The sequence below is a fragment of the Dasypus novemcinctus genome, chromosome 30, assembly GCF_030445035.2.
Source record: "Dasypus novemcinctus isolate mDasNov1 chromosome 30, mDasNov1.1.hap2, whole genome shotgun sequence".
NCBI lineage: Eukaryota > Metazoa > Chordata > Mammalia > Cingulata > Dasypodidae > Dasypus > Dasypus novemcinctus.
In genome coordinates this window covers 25,831,190-25,837,530 of record NC_080702.1, presented here as the reverse complement: position 1 = coordinate 25,837,530, position 6,341 = coordinate 25,831,190, and the positions used below count along the sequence as shown (strand labels likewise).

General features: G+C 38.9%; 1 protein-coding gene across 1 annotated transcript in view; it reads right to left on the bottom strand.

The window, feature by feature from the left end:
• Positions 1 to 1,990: 1,990 nt before the first annotated feature.
• Positions 1,991 to 6,341, bottom strand: part of LOC101418263 (zinc finger protein 699-like) — a 41,070-nt gene continuing 36,719 nt past the window's right edge. The window contains 1 exon segment of the mRNA XM_058290242.2: positions 1,991 to 2,413. The gene's annotated coding sequence lies outside the window, so the exon portion shown is untranslated.

Below are 6,341 nucleotides of genomic sequence, written 5' to 3'. Positions count from 1 at the left end.
ATATAAGACCTAGGAGAATATTAAACTCATGTAAGCAGTGTAGAGTTATAGGAATAAAAAAGTGAGTACCTACAATGAAATGGGAAACTTAAAATGATGAAGCATATAGTATGAATTAAAAGGCCAGTGTGATGAGGCAAGAGGGAAAGAAAAAATAAAGGACTAAAACAGAAAGAGTTAATAAAAGATAAAAAACAGAATAGAAGTGTTAGAAATAAAAAGCCAGAATTAGGGGCTAAATAAAGAGATATGGGATGTAAGAACAACAACAGAGGGTGGATGATAGAAAGATAAAGGTGGGAAAAGAGATAACATTGATAGCTGGAATAAGTACATATAGAAAAGTGGAAATCCAAGGAGAGGGACACAGCAGCAAAGAAGAAACATACTGGCAGCACTTCATTAAAAAGGAGGGGGAGAATAAGAGGAAGCAAAGACAAGAAAACAACAACAACAAAAAAAACCCAGACAAACCCACAGGCCAGGAGTCAACCAAACACTAAGAATAAACAGACTTCCCTGTTAAGCCCCCATGGAGCTTCTCAGGCTGCCAGTGTTTATCAATCAATTACCCTACAGCTTTTTCACTGCAGTTTTTGAAATGGGTTTTAGTGCATAAACTAAGTTAAATTATGTACCAAAAGTAATCTTTTAAAAAATAAGAGGCCCAAGGGAAGCTAATAAAAGGATAATGTCTATGTTTTCCCTGGCCTAAAATATGAGATAGATGCTTAATATCCCAGTGTGTAACTATTCTAGAGGAACTGGGAATTGAACTAGAGACTGTATATTCAAGCCTGAAACCCCTCCACTCAGCGAATCATTTCTACTGGGTTGCTTAGCTCTTCAATCCTGGGGTGGGATTGACTCTTTGCAATTGGATCAACTGCTGATTAGGAATCTGTCCTCTTCCCCCGCCCCCTTTTATTGTTTTCTCACCCAGAGCAGCAGAAAGCAATATCCTGTGTGAGTTCCCATTTGAAACTCAAATGCGACCCTGTGAGTTAACTCACCACAGGAAAAAAATGACTCTCAGTAACTTTGAGAGAACACCCACATCCTGCTGGGAACCCTAAATATGCTCTTGGAAGCTTATTAAGCACTTCCTACTTTCCCCCTCCCTTGGGTGAGTTGCACAGGAATAGTTAATTGCCTGACTCCACCTTCTCCCACATCAATTTTCTCTATCCCACAGAGGTTAGGTAAATCAGAATGCCTCAGCAGATTCACCTTTCCCCACTTCCTGGTTTCTGCTCAAGCCTGCTGGTATGCATCTCAAAGCTCACAAAAGGGAGTCCAGACAATAGGTCAGGAGATCCTTCTTCACCCTTCACCAGAACACTCCCACTCTTGGAGTTTGTCTCTTCCATCTGACTGACCAGCAGTGGTCAGGTAATTCTGTGGCTTCCTTCCCTGAGGGAGGGGCTTGTCTCACAGCCCTGGCCTCAAGCACCAGAAACCCACAATTTTACCTTGAGCAATCACTCTTTTTGTCACACTCTCCAGATGGATGCCCTGAAGCCTCCTGCTTTGTGGGTTCCCAAAACAGCTCACTCAGGCAGGATTTTGCCCCACTCAGCTGTTGTTTTCTAGGAAAGGCGATGTGGGTATACATACTCTGACACCACCTTGCCCCTGTTTAGTATATTTCTAAGAGGTTTATAGCATTTGGATTGTTCCTATGCCAGCTGAGTCTTGAAATCCATCAGACATGCAGCCAACCCTTACTCTCCAGTTTTTAGGGTTTTCTCTGACCAATTACCAATATGATTATGATGGACCAATCTCATCCTGACTGCAAGGATTATCTTCCACTGCAAGCAAAACAATTCCATTCCTCTGCCTTGTAAGATCTATGCTTATTCTCAACCTGCAAGAGTGGATATCATCCCAAATCCCTCAGGCTTGAGAAATGGAAAAAATAAGGGATGGAGTGTAACCACTGAGTAAAGCAGATTTCTTCTTTTGTGTTATTTGAGTAACTAGAAACTTCAATATAAAACAAATTTATTTTTTAAAGATTTTTTACTTCTCTCCCCTCCTCCCCCTGTTGTCTCTTCCTGTGTCCATTTGCTGTGTGTTCTTCTGTGTCTGCTTGTATTCTTGTCAGCAGCACCCAGAATCTGTGTCTCTTTTTGTTGAGTCATCTCACTCCTTCAGCTCTCCATGTGTGTGGCACCACTCCTGGGCAGGCTGCACTTTTTTCATGCTGGGCAGCTCTCCTCATGGTGTGCACTCCTTGCATGTGGGGCTCCCCTATGTGGGAGACACTCCTGCATGGCATGGCACTTCTTGAGTGCATCAGCACTGTGCAAATGCCAGCTCATCACATGGGTCAGGAGGCCCTGGGTTTTAACCCTGAACCTCCCTTTTGGTAGGTGGATGCTCTATCTGTTGAGCCAAATCCACTTCCCTAAAATAAATTTAGAAGAATATTTAAGAAATGTCTAGAAAAGGATACTCAGAACAATTGTATATCAACATATTCAATAATCTAGATGAAATGAGCAAATAGATGGAAACACACATTACCTAAGATGATTGTAGTAGAAATAGAAGATGACAACAGACCTATAACAGATCAAAATGGACAAAATGGCCAAGGACCAGGGATCACCAGCAGCCATCCCCCAAATGTCACAGTTTTCTGGGAGGATGCATCACCTAGGTAGCACCTTGATTTTGGATTTCCCCTAGCTTCAAAACAATGAGCCAAAAAATTCCTATTGTGTAACTAATAACCCATTGCATGGTATTTGTATTGGCAACCAGGAAACAAACAGTTTTGTTACAAAGAGTGGGGTGTTGCTTTTGCAAATACAAAAAAAAAAAAAAAAAAAAAAAGTGGAAACAGCTTTACAATTAGTGAACAGGCAAAGGCTAGAATTGTGAGGTGCCCAATAGAAAATTCCTAGATTGCTCTGAAATATGGATGTTAAAGGAACTTTTGATCTGCCCTTAGAAAAAAATGATGAATGTGTTAAAGGAAATGGGAGGAAAGGTGATCCTTGTTTTGTAGTGGCAGAAATCTTGATGAAATTGAGATCTGTTGCCAGATGGAAAGGAAAAACTTGAAAGCAATGAACTTAGATATTTAACAGAAGAGATTTCCAAATTAAATATGGCAGGTGCAGCCTTGTTTCTCCTTGCAGCTTATGATAAATTGTGAAATAAATAAACTAGGTGTAAAGAAACCAGAAATTGGTTGATTGGAAAACATTGTTTGGTGAAACCTTCATTTTGGATTTCTCCTAGCTTTAAAATTATTAGCCAATAAATTTCTGTTGTTTAAACGAACCCAATGCATGGTATTTGTTTTAGAAGCTAGCAAACTAAGAACTCTCCCTAATTCATTCTATGAGGCCAACATTACCCTAATATTAAAGTCAATTAGAGATACCAGAAGAAAATAGAACATTATTCATCTTTTATAAATATAGATGCAAAAATCCTTAAATAGTAGAAAACCAAATTCACTAGCATAATAAAATAACTGTACTGCATGACTAAGAGGATTTATCCCAGGAATGCAAGGATGGCTCAAAATAAGAAAATGAATCAATACACCATATTAACAGAATGGTTATCTATATCATGCAGAAAAGTCATGTGACAAAATTTAATAACTTTCCATGATAAAAATCTCAGAAAAATAGGGTTAGAGTGCAACATCAATAATATGACACAACACATATATGGGGGGAAACACTCTTAACTTTATACTCAGTGGTGAAAGTCTGAATGTCTTCTCCTTGAGATGAGGAAGAAGTCAAGAATGGCCATCTTCATTACTGCTATTCAACACTGTACTGAAAGTTCTTCCCAGAGGAATTTGGGAAGAAAAAAGGCATCCAACCTGGAGAGGAAGGGGTGAAACTATTTCTACTCACAGATGACATGATCCTTTATGATCATTAGAAAATCCCCAAAGACTCTACAAGAAAACTACTAGAACTAACAATTTCAGAAAAACTACAGGCTACAAGATTAATAGCCCCAAATCATATGTCTTTCTATACATCAGCAAAGACTATTCTCAAATGGAAATTTTAAAAACATTTCCATTTACAATAGCTCCTACAAGAATAAAGCAGCTAAGAATAAATTTAACCAAAGAGTTTAAGTACTTGTACACTGAAAGTTGCAAAACGCTACTGAAAGAAATTAAAGACCTAAATCAGGGACAATTACCGGACATTGTATATCCTCCCATGGCCCACTGGATGGAATGTGGGAGAGTATGGGCTATTATGTAAACCATTGACCATGAGGTGCAGCGATGCCCAGAGATGTATTCACCAAATGCAATGGATGTGTCATGACGATGGGGGAGAGTGTTGCTGTGGGGGGAGTGGTGGGACGGGGGTGGTGGGGGTGAATGGGGACCTCAATTTTTTGAATGTAATATTTTTAAAAAAAGAATAAAAAAAAAAAGACCTAAATATTAAGATGTCATTTCTACCCAAAGTGATCCATAATTCAATGAAATACTTATCAAAATCCCACAAGAATTTTTTACAAGAGTGGAAATAGCAGTCCTCAAATTCATATACAATTCCACTTTCATACGAATTTGATAATTACCTTTTTCATTTCTACAAAGAAGGTTGTTGGAACTTTGAATGGGATTGCACTGGATATATAAATGACATTATGTGGTTTTCCCAATCCATGAATATGGAAGACTTTTCCATTTATTTGGGTCTTTAACATCTTTCAGTAATGGATTTGTATTTTTCCATGTACTCATCATTTGATCTGTCTTTGTTTCCAGAGCTAATACAAATAAAAATACTAATACAAATATTGCAGAATAGGTTGGCTTAAACATAGTTTTGAAGAGATGTCCAAAATCCAGATTTTGGCAAGGCCATTCTTTTTGGCTTTAACATTGCATTGATGGCAGTTCTTTACATGGTGATCTGTTACTCCTCTCTGGCCTTTTCTCATTTCTCCTGAATTCTGTCTTCTGTCTTCTTCCCTATTCAATTTATTTTCTTATAAGGGCTCCAGAAATATGGGTTAAGGGTCACCATGATTCAACTTGGACTTATCTAAATAGGATCATATTCACAGATGAACTCACACATTGACTTACCTAAATGCATTCAAAGATACTATTTACAAATGGGTTCACACTCACAGAGAAATGGGTTAAGACTCTAACATGTCTTTTGTTCTGTATATGATTCAATTCCCAACAACATCCTTGGGAAAATTTCTTCTTTTTACAGCTTTTATTTTTTACTTATTTACTTTTCAAATTCTACTCAATTTATTCATTTTATAAAAAGATATTACATTAAAAAAAATATGAGGTCCCCATTCGCCCCATTGCCCCCACCCCACCACTCCCCCCCAATAACACTCTCCCCCATGATCATGTCACATCCATTGTGTCTGGTGAGTACATCTCTGGGCATCACTGCACCCCATGTCCCATGTTCCACACCATAGCCCACACTTTCCCACGTTCCATCCAGTGGGCCATGGGAGGACATACAACATCTGGCAATTGTCCCTGGGGCACCACCCAGGACAACTCCAAGTCCCGAGAATGCCTCCACATCTCTTCTCTTCCTCCCCTTCCCCACACCCAGCAGCCACCATGGCCACTTTTTCCACATGAATGCCACATTTTCTTGATTATTAACCACAATAGTTCATGAATAGAATATCATTAAGTCCACTCTGATCCTTACTGTATTCCTCCTTCCTGTGGACCTTGGCTTGGTTGTGTTCATTCCACATCTATGTCAAGAGGGGGTCTAGATTCCACATGGATATTGGATGCAATCCTCCTGCTTTCAGTTGTAGGCACTCTAGGCTCCATGGTGTGGTGGTTGACATTCTTCAACTCCATGTTAGCTGAGTGGAGTAAGTCCAATAAATCAGAGTGTAGGAGCTGTAGTCTGTTGAGGTCAGGGCCTGGCTATCATATTCCTATTTTATTCTTTCAGTTGCTATATTTTATATGGAATTTTTTCACTTGATTTCCTTTTAGAATGCTCTTTGTTGTACAGAAACTGACTTTTATATATTGACAATGTACCCTTCTACTTTGAGTATTAGCTCTAGAGCTTCCTTGTATATTTTGTCATTTTGTGGGTGTACGTTATGTGTGTGTGTGTGTATGATCATGTCATGTGTGAATAGGGAATGTTTTACTTCTTTCTAATTTGGAGGCCTTTCATTTCTTTCTTTTGACAAATCACTTTCCCTTGAACTTCCAGTACAATATTGAATAGAAATAGTGAAACTGGACATCCTTGTCTTGTTTCTGATAACAGGGGAAGGTTTCCAGTCTTTCACCATTGAGTATGAACTTAGCTGTGGGTTTT